Source organism: Clupea harengus, chromosome 21, assembly GCF_900700415.2.
Source record: "Clupea harengus chromosome 21, Ch_v2.0.2, whole genome shotgun sequence".
NCBI lineage: Eukaryota > Metazoa > Chordata > Actinopteri > Clupeiformes > Clupeidae > Clupea > Clupea harengus.
Window position 1 is genome coordinate 2,173,203 of NC_045172.1, and position 15,970 is coordinate 2,189,172.

The window sequence follows — 15,970 nt, forward strand, 5'->3', positions numbered from 1 at the left end:
TAAATGCTGTTAATAAAAAAACAAAGAGACAAAATTTTGAGAATTATGAAGTTTATTCTGTCTAGAATTTATACACAATAGGCAATACTAAAGCAGGACATTGTAACATTTAGTGAATGGGCAACCTAGTCCTGAGTATCCCAAGGTATGCATAAGGCACAACCTGAGAGCAATAACCTGGCGATCTGATACAAAGCCATAGCAGGATCATCAGTTTTACAAGCAAGTTATCAGTACAGTGACTGTGAAATACTTTCAGCAACATGCACACACATCCCTTGAACAATAACGTTACTAGAAGCTATCTTGCTCCACACTGCTATATACGTTACTGTACTGTACTTTAGATTGTCACCATCCTAGCTAGCTAGCTAGCTAGCTAGATACCTCGCCAGAGATGGAATAAAGAATAATAATAATCTTTGTAGGTAGCTAGCTTGAAATCCCCTTCGTTGTTGATCTTAATGTTTTGGATATATCCTTCCACTGCATATTGCAGTCCATTTTGCCTTGTTCTGGAGGATATCGCGGAGATATTACTCCAAAAAGAATCACTGACAGACAGTGTTGTGCATGAGCGAGTTCAAAAGACGTAGCAACAGTAATTAAGAGGACGGGGCGCATTAACGTGCGCTAGGACCACTGATTCGCCAAAATTGCTTGCAGTCTGTGTTCTACCACAGTCCCCGTCGTTGGTCTCATATCACTCTTATGATTATTTTTTTTTCTAAAGATGATTTGAATTTGTAACGAGTAACGAAGGTTTCAGGGGAAATGTATCTGAGGATCGTGAACACATTTTCGTCTATGTCTGTGTTAGTCAGGGCCGATATCGTTGACATAATTTCAGCGAAGCCCTCAATATGATTTAAAAAACTATTTGAATTGTCTGTTGTTTGTTGCCTCCATCTCTTCAGCTACAGCCAACATTTCGCCTACTGTAGCATGCAATATTTCATTTATTGAATCTGCACAGGGTGCTGCCATCTTGAATTAGTCAAAAGCAGTCAATTCAAGTTGAACCACCAATCAGAGGGTTTAACCCGCCCCCTGACATGGTGACGGGGGACGACAGATATATTTTGCTGCAGCAAGTTACACCGTGGATAAATGTAAGTATAAATAAATAAATGTAAGTATAAATAAATACATGTGAACACATGAAAACGTAAATATATATATATATATACACACAAGTACATGTTACATTTATATATTTAGTGTTTCATTTTGTTATCTAATTATGTATTTATCCAAGTATTTAACCATTCATTCATTTATTTATGTATTTAGTTATGGCCCCGATAATCCTCCATAAGTGCTAACGTAGTCGGTGTTGATTGGATTTCAATACTACCTGCTGTAATGAGCTGAAAGATGAAACCAACGGCTCTCAATGAACGGACATTCAACAAACCGACTTCTTCTCTCTCCGTCGAGTCACTGCTGGTGTCAGTTGGGTCGATAACTGACGCCGATTCTCCTCAGAGAACCGCTAGTCACCTTCGAGACAACTCAATTCGCGCCTAAAAGAAACACCCAATGACGTTCGTGGGTTCCCGGATCACTTGTTATGAAATGGGTAAAATGAGAGTTTTTATTCTTAACCAGTATCATCCATCATACATACATCAGACCTTTCCACTTACATTTCAAAGCTGCGGTGATTTTGTAACGAGTAACGAAAGTTTCAAGGGAAATGTATCGGAGTAAAAGTATCAGTTTTCTTTGCAAAATGTAGCGAAGTAAAAGTAAACAGAAATATAAGTAGTAAAGTAAAGTACAGATATCCAAAAAAAACGACTTAAGTACAGTAACGAAGTATTGTACTTATACCGCATTGTGTCGAATGCCCTCGACACAATGCGGTAGGACGCACCTGTTGATAGAGCAATTCACAGTATTTCTACTTCGTTACTATACAACACTGCATAAAACACATATTACAATTACATTCCACTAGACATGACATTACCTATGGAGAAACGTATAAATGCAATAATACCTACATTCACCATTGACAGCTTCCTCCGAGATGATGCACAAAACTGTTAATTCCGGGACGTCAGAGGCAATGTCGACATCTTCAGCCGTGCCTGTTCGCCGGACAATAGGCTTCAAATCACGAACATTCACCTTCTGACATCGCTTTGAAATAGCCTGGCTGTCAACAAGAGTGGACACTCCCTTGGTTAACATGGCCTCCCTTAAAAGGTCACGCCCAACGTTCCTTCATTCCATTACCTAACTTAACCGTTTTCTTGTTAACTGCCAAAAGGACCTCATCGCCTTCCTTGACATCAAAACGTTTATCACTATGCTTCTGTTTGGTTTCAAAATACGCTTTCTGTTTACTCTGGGCGATTGCTATGTTCTCCTGAACCTTTGCATGAACTTTGGCAAGTAAGTCTGCCTTCCTCTGCAACGTCTCTTCACTATTGTCGATCTCAAAGTCATCCATCTTTGGATCGGCGCTGCTGCCGGGATGAACCCCATAAATAGCAAAATACGGGCTCACCTTTGTGGAACGCTGCTTTGAGGTGTTTATCGAATAAACAGCGTGTTGCAGATAGACGTCCCAGTCACTATGCTCCTTATTACAGTACTTTGCAAGATGGCGCTTAATGTTCTGATTTGACCGCTCATCTTGCCCATTGCTCTGTGGGTGGTAGGCTGAAGTCATAGCATGCACCACCCCAAATGAGTCAAAAAGAGCTTTGTGACATTCATTAACAAACTCTCTTCCCATATCGGTTATAATCTTTTTGACACCACCCTGTGCTCGAATTGTCTTAAAATGCCTAAAAGCTAAATAATCTCTTGTGACATTGCGATTTAAAATCACATATTTGAATGTACCAACCTCTGTTGTGCCACTCCCCTGAGCGGATTCTTGAATGGTGTGATGAGGGAAATGGGCCTCATCAGACAACCCCATCACCCAACAAGAAGGTACCAGGGGGTGGGTACGCGGCAGACCGGAACAGGGGGCTGTGCCTCAGGACCCGGGCGTCGTGGACAGAACCTGGATAACACACAAACACATCGATGAAGCGCCCTGCATGGTCTCACACCGCCTGCAGCTGTATAGATGGAAACAATTTCCTGTTGAAATAATCCTGGCCATAGGGCTCTCCCGCGGATTTGATACGAACATGGCAGCTGTCAATGGCTCCCATGGCCCTGGCAAAAGCCCCATGCCTAGCCAGTCGGGCAAAACCCTCCGATACCTCTCTCTGTCCCTCTGCAGTGGAAGGTAGCCTGATCACCTTTGGCATCGCCACAACTACACAGCCACAGACCCTATGGACAATGTTGTGCAACGTGGTCCTGGGCATGTCGAATGCCCTCGACACAATGCGGTAGGACGCACCTGTTGATAGAGCAATTCACAGTTTCTGACAATAAATATTTGTGGAGTATATTGAGATTGAAAATGAGCCTCTTGGGGCACATTCCAATGCCTGAGGTCACAGGTAAGACGTACCGCTGGCCAGCCAAAACAGAAACACCAGGACCTCTATGGTTGGCCCCCATCCATGGCACCGCTCCTGGTTGAGCAGCTGCAGCAGACTGGTTATAGAGGCTCTGCTGAGCCGGAAATCAGGGCGAGTGTCTTCCCTAGCAAAATAATGCTGGAGAAGGGGCACTGCCCTGTTCAGGCTGGCATACCGTACACCACCCTGAAATTGATGACCTGTAAACAATGTTAAACAGTTGTTCATCAAAGATGTTATTTATCCATGAATTCATCCATCCATCTGACATGGACAGTGCACATTAATGAACATAACTGTAAATATCCCATAATATGTAAATGATTGTACAGTGATAATTGACATTTTACTATAATCACGGATAGTATGAAGCTATCGTGAACGACTACGTGCCAGTTAGTCACTCTACTGTACTGTATTTACCTCAGGAAGGTCGACGGTAGCTAGATGCTGTACGTGGTGATTTGTGTCTCGACAATAACTACATACTATAGCAGAATTATGTCACACACGGTGATAATTGACATTTTATTAAAATCACATATTTTCAAAATGATGTTTTAAAAACTTACCTCAAAGGAGTACGCTGCCAGCATCTCTATCTTTGCGCTGACCCCTGTCCTGCTCTATTCGACACCTCTCCTCTTCCATCCACTCCTGCAGAAGCTGATGGACAATTGCAACGTTCGCCATTCTCGCCAATTTTAAGTAATTTAAACCTAACAGTTTTAAACTAACTAACTAAAGTTTAACTTCTCTTAATAACTTCACTTAAAAACGACTTACCTTAGCTTACCTAAGCTAACCTTGTCGTAACTTAAATTACCTTAAGTTTACCTCGAACTAACTTAATGGAATTTAACTTAATTAAAATTTTTGTTTAATTTAAGTTTAAATAAACTACAGTTTAACTTGACTTAGTGTGACAATAAACTTGTGTGACAATAAACTCTCGAAAACAAATGGAAGTTGCAAAGCGAGTCGAAGGAAGATGCAATTGACTGCCGTCTGACAGAGCGCGCTTGTGCGAGCAAATAAGTACACGCAGCGCGATGACGTACAGCCTATCTTAATAGACTGTTCGTAATCAACGGTTTTTGAGATACCTTCCCCCGAAAGGACCTGTCTCGTCAGACACCTGTCAAATAAGAGATCAAGGATTAAGACAGCTATCTAAGATTTCGAACACAGCCTTTGTGTCATCATAAGTCCTACCCCTGGACCGTTCTTACCTCTCAAGAGGCCTAGCCATATTCCTTACCAATAATAACGAGCAGTTATCTTCTCTATGATTTGTTGTACACCACCGTGCCCCCCAGTGGATGGATGATCATGATACTCAACCAGTACTTTGTCCCTCTCCTCAGGGCTAAGTACAACCAGATGTCTCTTATCAGAACCAACATAAAACAAGCGATCCATTTCAAATACATAGTTCTTTGCTGCCCTACAAACAGAAGACCTCTGCATCCCAGAAGTCCCTGGTGTGTGGGAACCAGTGACAAGGTAGTGACGAATTGCCTTCAGACGTGCAAAACCCTCCATTATGAACTAATGAAAATGTAAAATGAAGCTATGAGTTTAATGAAGGCAGTGAAACAGACATTGTGAGCTTCTAACCATGCTGTGAACTGTGATGTTTTACATTGTAGCATAGCCTGCCCTGCTGTCAAACGGTTTGTCGGCTGTGCCTCACGTTACCAGAAGGAAAATAACGTGAGGCACAGCCGACAAACCGTTTGACAGCAGGGCAGGCTATGCTACAATGTAAAACATCACAGTTCACAGCATGGTTAGAAGCTCACAATGTCTGTCTGTCAACAAACTAAGGCTCCTTGATAGTGATGTACAGGTCTGTATCGTGAATAACAAAGTTGTCATTGAAATGAATTGATGGAAAGACATGGAAAGCTACCAGGTAAGTTGAATCGCATATTATCTAAAGCCTATTTAATGATAATGTTTGTGTTGTGGCGAGACTGAGTCCCAAACCTTTTCTTTCAATCAGAAGACCGGAGACTGGATGTAGAAATCTGGAGTATTTATTGCAATCAATAAGCAGCAATAAGGGGATGCCCATGGATCATCTCATTGTGTGAACGCTCCGTATACCAATTTAAGGCCTGTAACCTGTGGGATGTGTCCTATCTGGCTGTTTGCCAAAACCAATCAGAATTAACTACTCCCTCTTCTGTAACTCCCCTGAGTACCCTTGTGTGTGTGTGTGCTTATGTGTCAATGTGTGTGTCTGTGGGTGTCTGGATCTCCTGAGACCCCCTGACATCCTCTGTGACCCCTGTGTGTGCCTAAGGCTCCTCTGAGAACGTCTGACCCCTTCCCCATCTGGTGCGGATATCCTGAGGCCCTCAGTTAATTGTTAATTGCTAATTGTCGCCTGTGTAATGGTCTATGTCTGCTTCCTGTTAAGTCTATTCTTCCTAAAGTGAGACTCTCATACTGATAAGCTAATCCATGTTCATCTTAACATAAAAATATCCCACATTTGGCTGATTATATTTAAATAAGGTGTTTTCCAATAAACTGTACAATATGTACGGATATAGTTTAATTATTCTGTCTCAGTTGTATATTTAATTACATTTTCACTAGGCCGATTATAAAAAAAATTCTGCAAACAGCCTTGTCAGTGTGGCTGCTGTGGAACAATGTTATCAATCCCCCTAGTGTCAATTTCGCCCTTCTAAGGGCAACCGGTGGAAAACGTGCCAAAGGGGCTGGAAAGCAATTGCTAAATTTTACCTGAGAGAAAACGGTAAAACTTAAATTCCTAGTTTTCAAAGCTCAATATATACAATTGGCCACTCTTAACAATGTTAACTGTCTGTATAATTAGATTGTTTTCGGCATTTAGTTAGAAAATGAAAAAAAAAAACTAAACGTTAGTTCGAAATTGTAACTCTAGCAAGTCATACAACATTTATCAGATTTGTCATCTGAGATGGTTGTGGGGACTGTAAGCAAGTGTAACTGTGAAGCCTTTTATTGTTGGTGAGCATGTGGTCTGCCGCTGTTAAACATACATATTTTCTTCATTAATGGTGCTCATATTCATGCGCAAAGCTTGCCTGCAGTAGAGTAACATTAATATCCTGCTAGCAGAACTATTCTCAAGTGGGCAAAGCCAGCAGCAAAACTCTCCTGATAGTTCATCTATCTGTCAGGGTTTTTTGGACTGCTATTCCTTTTGTGACCACGTGGGGTCCTCAGTGTTTCTGTCACATGTGTGTTTGCTTATTGTTTCATTGTGTTCACCTGTGTCTCGTTTGTTACTCTTTATAAGCCTCCTGATTTTCTGTGTTTGTGCTGAGTCTTGGTAACGGATACCCTGTGTTAAGTGACGTGAGCCACTCCGAGAGATTCTGCTTTTGTTTTGTTGAGATACTTTTGTTAGCCGTTTTTTGGAACATCTTAAGTTCACGCTGTTAAGTTGCCCAGACTTTATTTTGTTGTGGTCTGGATGTATTTTTAGTTACTGTTTTTGCCGTGTGGAAAGTCCTGAGTAAAAGAAACCTTTTGACCCCACCTGAGTAAGTCGTCTGTCTCTGCACCTGAGTCACCACCTTCTAGTAGCGCAGTGGTAGGCAATCCGCCTACTACGCGGGAGTCCCAGGTTCGAATCCAGTCTGACACTATCCAAATGACGAATAACAGAAAGAATGAAAAAAGAGGGTATGTTGGAAAATCTCATGGTTAATTTGTCCTAAAAAAAAGTGAGGGAGAAAGTGGGCCAAAAATTGGCTAGGCACCTAGAAAGGAAACACTCTAAAGAAATTGAGGTGGTACGTGCTGAAAGAATCTGCTGTTCTACGCCGAAATCGACAAAGGCCCGTACTTGGCTCAAGTTAGCTTCGTTCAGAGTAAGAGACTTCACCTCGTCACAGCACGAGGCACATCTGCTGCCAGGAAACAGTCTTCTGGATACGAGGGGGACGTCCCAGTGTTCCGAAGTCCCGATATTTTGAAATCTCAATATTCCGAAAAATAGTCCGAAATATCTTTACTCCGACAAAATTAAACACTCTGTTCCGAAATGCCATTGTTCCGACCAGTGGTGCCGGAGTCATGTTTGTGGTGGGGTGGCAAAAAGTGCCTGTGCAAGGTGAAGAATGCAAGAGGCCAGCTCACTGGCGTGTTTGCTGCAGTCTGTGGGAGGAATTTTCATGCTGGAAGTGCAGGCTCACGAGTTTAATGAGTTTATTATATTTATTATTATTAATAACCTAGGCTATTTAGAATGATGCAGGGTTTTTGCTCTGAAAGTTGGCTATCATAAAAGTATTTTTTTTTAGCTTGACCAAGGGCAATACATGGCCATACCAGGTATGGGTATATAGATGCTAATATCTTTGGCTTTAGCCATCTTGTCGTGGCTGTAGACAAAAGCCACCTAATGTCTATGGCTCCAAGACAGACAAAAGCCAGGAACCAGGTCTGATGGCTCATCAACACCTTGATGGCTCTGGCCTGGTGCTATGCAAACTAACTTGTGGGGGTTTAGTTGACATTTGGTCTGTTAGGTAAAGTTATGGTCTGAAATCCACCTAAATCTAACAGTGCTTTAGCCAAGCCAAAGGGCTCGAAAGAGCGTTGTAAAGTGTTACATAACCTTAGGAACCAGGGAAATTACTACCACAACATTGAAGCCAAAAGAATTGGAAAAGAAAACTTGTGACAGTAAGGCAGCCAAACAAAAAATCAGACATTAAAGATTACCTGCCATGCCAGCATTGCCTTGGATTTTACAAAAAGAACGAGCTATGAAAGCATGATTCAGGTTACACCCAAAAATAACAGAAGAAGGAGAATAGTGGTAACTCGGGGAAGAGAAAGAGGGTCTAAGGCGTATCAAGCAGAAGCATCCCCATGGCCAGGGGAGTGTCTGAGGGATGCAGAGACATCATACACAAAATGTATGTAGATGAGGTCTTGCTCCATGTCCGGTCAGACCCCCTTATATGTAAATATGGGGCGATGATGTATGAGAAACACGGTCACGACAAATCCCAACACGGCTACGTTAGCCAAAAAAGGAGGAAGTTGGGTAGGTTTACGCCAGCTGTTAAGGCTCTAGATCCCATTGTAAAATATCTAGCAGATGTGTGTGTGCCAACTAAGTTCAAGTAAGCTATGGCGGCAGCAAAGGAAGACAGTGGATTCAATCAGTCTGAAGGTAAATACAATGCTCCATCTCTTGCTTGCAAACTCGGATATAACCTGAAGACAGTTAGTGAGATAGCTGTTGGTGCCAGTCTCATGAATGAGGATGCTGATGCAGGTGAAAGTGCAGAAGTCACTTGACACTGAGTGGGGCACATATGTCTCAAGAACAAATCTTGAGGAGAGGAAATGGAATAAGACAAATGCCTTCCCGTTAACTGAAGATGTGATTTGGAGGAGAAATCTAACGCACAGTTTACTGACCATTCAGATTATGTGGCATAGAATAAATACTCCTGGTGAAAGTATCTTAGCTCAGATAGGTGGTGGGCCGAAGCCACATATCTGTTCAACTTGGATTTCTAAAGTTGGGATGATTATGTTATTTCTATTCTATGTTGTTGCCACCATCAGTTTCTGTGCAATTTGACAAAACCATAGTGTAAAAGTTTGTTAAACTCGCCGGCAAACACAGTTGCCTACTATATCAGTCGAACCAATAGCACATATGATACTGGCGTAAGAACATTACATTGACACTCGTTTCACCGATGAGTCAGCTGTTGGTCATATTGACATATTTTACTGCAGCCCCGACAGCTCCAAACCATTGAAACGGAGATGTGTTGTAAGTATTCATTTGATCAGTATATGGCAGTTTTACAACATGTTTGTTTTCAAACTATCTTTTTCATACGTCAGTGATAGTGTAAATAGTTTTAGCCTGCTAACAAGCCGTAGTCATGCCAATTCCCAGAACTTCTTACATCCACTAAATTGAGAAAACAAGTAGCTCAGGGTTCTTGCACCATTTCAAAAGTAAAATTTAATGCTTTTTAAGACCTCAACAAATATAATTTAAGACCCAAAAATGTCACAAAACAACACAATGCATTGCATGAAGGAATCATATCGAATAATGAAAATAATAACGGTTTGAAAACATTAATGTTATCACATGACTTCATGAGAGAAACCAATGAATAGAGAGGTCCATTGTTTTGTAACATGCCAAATTCATCATCAGTAGTCCAGAATCGCAAATGAAGGTCCATTTGTTTGCTCTTTGTCGTTTTATTCATACTTTCGTCAAACATGACAACATATGGTTTCTCACTAACGCTGCACGATAGCTCCTTCTTGATGAATGAAGGGATGCCATGTATGGCGACATATGCCGTTTTTTTTTCACCACAGGTGAATGACTTTGCAAGCTGTGAATCGGGGGAACATGGCAGCAAAGACGCCACGTATGTCATCGTTAGATTTAAATGAATTGTGCCTCGTCACAGTATGGAGAACCCACAGTACCTCTGCCTTTTGAGTGTCTGGCGGTGAAATTAAACTTGTTACAGCCGACTGAGAGGTGGCGTCTGAACTTGTATCGTCGTTAGTAGGGATGGGTATCGTTTGGGTTTTTTCCGATACCGGTGCTAAACCGATACTTTTAAAACGATACCGGTGCATAAACGGTGCCTGAACCGATACTTTTTTTAAAGCACAAAGCGACGATTGACGACATTAAAGAAAGGCTTTTTTTATTGCCAAGGCAATTTTTTTTCTTCAAATTGAACAATATATTAACTGTTTAAAGTATATTATAAATATAAATACATACAAAACACTTGGCTTCCAACTACAGCTTCAAACTTTTTAACTTCAAACTATGAACATTATATTAACTGTAAACAACAGTTTATAGTATACTTAAATAAATACAAAAAACAGCTTCAAACTTCTTTTGCAAAAATAGTATTATTGGAGTCAAAAATGTATTATTTTGTTTGCATTTATTTCATGAAATTTCACCATTTTATGATTTGTTTATACCTATCTTTTCTATCTTGTTTATAGTTAATCTTGTTACTTGAACACACTGAGTACGAGAAAATGTGTACTGCCCCTTTAAGAGACTACCTTTAGCTGTCATCTCCGTTTATTTTCCAGTCTTCGGTTGCTGATCTGCCGTTGACTCTTGCCTTCTCTCCCCTCTTTTCACGCAATTGTTTTGTTGCATTTGCTGCACGTCGCGATGTTTTAATCTTTTTGTGCGAAATACAGTGACACTTTTGACCGTTTACCTTTCGGTATTTTCTCTGTTAAAAGGTTGATTGGCTAGTTCTGTTTGTGCTTGTTCTGTGAAATGCTGCCTGCTCTTCACTGTCATAAGACTGTTGCTATGAAAACACCAATGAGCGTGAGCGACACAGGAAAACGTTTACATTGGGAGCTGGGGCAGTTTTACATGTGCCCCATGGAATCTGCCTAGCGACCGTGTTCAATTGGCTCAGGCACCGAAATGAAGCACCGAAATCTGCGTTGCACTTCCCCATCTTCTTTGCATTTTGAACCTCACATCGACAACCGCGTAATGGCGACACGCAGCCTGACGTCAGCGTCTGTAGCCGACCTACCGTAAACAGCTATTAAATTGCGGAGACTCAATTCACACAATACTAAATTAATCAACTATGAGATGTTTTACGATGCGCCACTGTGCTTTCTCATCGTCATTAAGCGCACCGGCAAAAAAATGTATACCTACAGCAACTTTACGTGAAATTTAAGACAATTTAAGACCTTAATTACCCGAATTTTAATTTAAGACATTTTAAGACTTTTTAAGGACCCGCGGGAACCCTGTAGCTACTTTGTGCCACATCATGAATCAGAAGAACAATGAAATGGACCAAGTTTCTTGGTCACGATCTCCGTGTCCATCGAGAGTATTACAGACTCTCTGAAAACACACTTCAACTCATCAAAATAAGCAAACCGCTTCTGGCAGTCGAGCAGGGCACCACTTCCTACAAGGGCAAATCTCTTGATGAAATACATTTGGCGCTAGATGGTAAGTATCCGCAACAATTATCATCTATTGAAACATTTTGGTTATTTTTTTTTTTGCATGATGAATGATAATATTGCAATTTACTATAAGCCTAATATTGTGCTGCTCATGTTATTATACAACAATTAGACACCATTTGGATGACTGGACAAGGAAGTGAAGCTGACATTGAGAGTGGTATGCTAAAACTGTAGTCCAGCCATGGTGACATATTTGTGACCCTGTGATCTTGAAGTATATTAGCTTCATTTTCGCTTTGTGTTCCAGATGATGACCCAACATCATTTGATAAGCAAAGATCCCATTGCCATTCCCCTCAGGAATGTGCTGTTGATAAAGAGAAAGGTTTGTAACAGTTTGATGTTTCATAAGTCAAAATATCTACCCATAGCCAATCTAGCATCTCATTCTGGTGCAGAGCTGGAACCAAGCTTTTGTAGTGCTACACCAGTGTCACAGCTTGTATTTGGTTTCCTAAAATCCCATTGATCCCAAATGATTAAAGTGAATTAATGATACTGGTGTTGACTTTGCTTTTTGTAGATGAAGACCAGGGGAAAAACTTCCCTTCTGGAGAGTCGCCGAAGTCAAAAGACAAGTCAGGTGTTTCGGCTAAACGTAGCTGCTGGTAGGACAGCTGACAACACTTGACTGTCTCAGACCGTTTGGATTCCAGAGAGGGGCTTGAAATGATGTTATGGGGGATGGTCAGCTCAGCAATGACACAGTTGGCAGGCAGGGTGATGTCATGGTCTGTTTCATTACGCACCCAAATAGGAAGCTTGAACGGGTGCTGTGATGGAAAGGCTGTTTCAAAATCTGTGTGTACCCAGGTAAGGGTGAAGTTAAGCTGGACGTGTTGTGGTCACTGCTCATCATACAGCATGTCAAGATTGTTGGTGCCTACCACAACAGGTATGTCACTGCTGGAGCGGATGTCTGGGATGACTAAAACAAGGGTGACTATTTCGGGCTCAGATTCAATGAACTCCTTGGGGAAGACTATCTTCAGCTCTACATTACCGAGGTGTAGAACAGACTTTCCGTTAGCTCCCTCAACTTCAAGGAGATGGCTCATGGGCTGAATGGGCTGGTGAGACAAGTGGTCTTGGTAGAATGACAAGGACACCGTCGTCACCTGAGAGCCCGTATGAAGTAAACTGTTGCAGTGCACGCCAGAGATGGTGATGTCAGCGGTGCACTTATGGCCGATGAGCCCTTTTGGGAGGTTGGAATACTGCCTTGAACCTGTATAGCAAAGTCTTGCTTTAGTCGTTGGCGTGGATGTGGGACAGGAGTGGTCTGCAGCTCCTGTTTAACACATTACAGGAACTAATGCAGGTTTAAATTGGTGGAGCCAGAAACACCATAAACTTTGTTCTTTGTGTCAACCAGCGCTGGATTGGCCTGGCCGCTGCATGCCGAAGAGATGTGGCCATCTTCTCCACACTGAAAACAGTACCAGGGCTTCGGTCTCCCCTTGAGTGGATGATGCACGATCAGTCTGAGCGCTGTTGACGGCCTTTGTCTTCTTTAAAGAACCTTTGGCATGCTCACCCGGTGCTTTCAGGGAGGCCAGCTGGGCTTTCAGTTGAGCGATCTCTTTCTGCATCCGTTTCTCACCAACAGGGCTAGTCAGAGAACTGACTATCGAAGTTACGCTTATCTGCACTGTAGTCACAGGCATGGTGGTACTTAGCCTGGGCTTTCGTCCTTAAGAGGCCCAAGTGCTGTGACATTCAAGTTGATTTCACAGCCTGCTTATCCTCCTCAGTCCGGAGAAGCAGCAACAGGTCAGCGAAAGGAGGTGGAGCATCCTTCTTGTGCTCGAGCTAAAGACTAGAGATGAGAGAGTTGTTCCAACAGCCCCTGCAAAACTGTTTCAACAGTTGGCGGTAAGGGTGCGCGATATGAGCTAAAATTTATATCACGATATTTTCCACTGTCCAGATATTTTAGTAGCCCTTGTTAGTTAAATTACATAAGTTAAGGCAAAATATGTCATCATGAAAATAAAATAAATATTAATTTATAATCAAAATCGTAAAAATAAAATAAATATTAATTTATAATCAAAATCGTTTCCCCGCAATGCGTGATCACTGATTATAAGATACGTTCTGATGGAACGATATATGAACGTTGGATTATGTGATTATGTTGTGTGATGTGCATAGATGTGATATGATGTGGGGATTAACACGGGATGGAGTTTCTGTGCATTGATCCATGGACAAAAGGTTTAGCTGCGTACTCACCTGTTGCATGTGTCTTCCGGGAACGTGGGAAGCAAACGGGGATGCAGGGCTGAGAATGATTATCTGTGTTTATTTCGCGCTCTGCGAGGGAAGTGCTCATTGGGGCAGGGGTGTTCCTAATGTGTCTAAATAAGTCTTTGATAAAGTGTTAAATGGCATAGTTAATAGTAAAACATGCAGGTATATATGCAATGTGTTATGCCAGTACGTGTGTAAGGAGAGAAGACCGTGCAAAACGGCTAATTGATTCATGCACGTTTAATGGTAACGACCAGCTGTTTAAATGCGTGCCGCACAGCTCAGTCGAGAGAAGGTTGCTGACGCGAGCAGACCTAAGTTGATGGTTGTGTGAAACCAGGTGAATAGCTAAGTGGGCATTGTCCTGGTGTTCGTTTTTATTTTGCATTCAGTGTTTTGTTTGTTTGTCGTGTTGTGTGTTAAACCTGCTGGTAACTTATAAGAAATTTTAAAAAACCCATTTTGGAAGTACTGTGTTGCCTTTCATCCATCCCTTAAGTCTGACCAAACCAACCGCTCGGGAACACTCCCTTACACAGGGGTGCAAACTCGTCACCTTTCGGCGAAATTTGCCGTTTTTGATCCAAATTAGGTCATTTGTGTGATTCGTGTAGATCTGCAATAGAAATATTTTTAGGGGCGGGGGGGGGGGGGGGGGGGGGGGGGGTCCTCCAAGTAATCTGCGAACGCAAGCTGTCATGAATATTTTTTTTCACCATGACAGGCACGCTTTTTTATTTCGGGTCTGTTCGAAATGGAAGGTAGCTGCCTCGATGCCGTAATAGACAGGTGTATTACAAGACATGTCTTTCGGGTGAAAGCGTTGGTTTCGAGCGGCCGTTTTAAGATGGCATTTACGGTAACGTGTGACGTTGGTACGCTACAAGAACGTGATACTATCTAACGTAGGCTAACGTGCTAATGTCAAACAGTTGGCTGAGACGCCTCGCAAATCACATTAACTATTTTTGCTGGTTACAATAACGGTGTTATCGGATAGTAGTGTCTTTTTGTCGTTAAATAAAAAAAAATCTAAGCGTGAAAACGCCGAAAAATGTACATTTACTTAAAAGACATGGCCGTCAGCCGAGTTTGGTCCGGAGTTTAGCTGCTAAAGTTATCTTCTGTCCTGTCGTTTGAAGCAAACCTTTTAGCTCTGGCATTGGTCTCCAATTATGTATTTGTTTATCACTTCACTGGATTGGAAGTCCATTTTCCAGGCTATCGCACGCCCCCTTCATTTAGGCAGAGGTTAGGTTTGCCTCCCCTGTGCTTTTTCACTGTGGTTTTATGACAGATCAGCAAGACTAAATAGCTTCTTCACATACGTGAAATACATTACATTACCTATTCTATGGATACAAACGACATATAATAAAAGTGTCTACAAATATTTCACTGATGACAAACAATGAGAAAGCAAAAGTCATGCGCTCAACCCAGTGTGTGAGGGATTGCACAATCTGAGATGAGGCGCAGCTCTTCGCTGCCTCACCTCGCGAGTTGCCTCTCTGTTTGAACAGGACATGGTCAAATTCAGCGATTTAGATTATAAAAATTATCGGAATCATACAACAAATTATTTTAAAGCAAAGATCAGTAGATACATATTAATATGTATTTGTATCATTATTTTTTACTTTTCATGAGGCTCTGCCTCCCCTGACCGCACGTCCAAATGTGTATGTAATCTGAAGCACTGACCCGTTTTCTACTGCAACTGAACAAACTTACCACTCTCCTACTTCAGTTTGGTTTCAGAATGAGAGAATTTTAGGAGGAGGATGCCATTACTGTGGTTGGGTTGTGCGCAGCACAATACCGGTTGTGACTACACCGGTGTATCGCCCACTCCTAGTTGGCGGTCGAAGTCGCTCTGTCCAATACCTCCTCTTTGCACAACCAGGTTCAGACATGCCTGTAGTCTTCTGAAGTAAGAAGAGGCTTCTCACCTGCATCCTGGTGCGTACCAAGAAACCTGGCGAAGAGTTAATTGGCGTCTTCCACTTTACCATATGCTGCCTCAAGAATGTAAAGAAAAGCTTTGACATCAGCGTGTGGCCCTAAATGCTTCACAAGGTTCGCCGCTGGAGGTAACAGGCTCTCCACAATCTTCCTTATTATGTGCTGTGCTGCTAATCTTGGATCAGAAAGGAAAAAGTCAACAT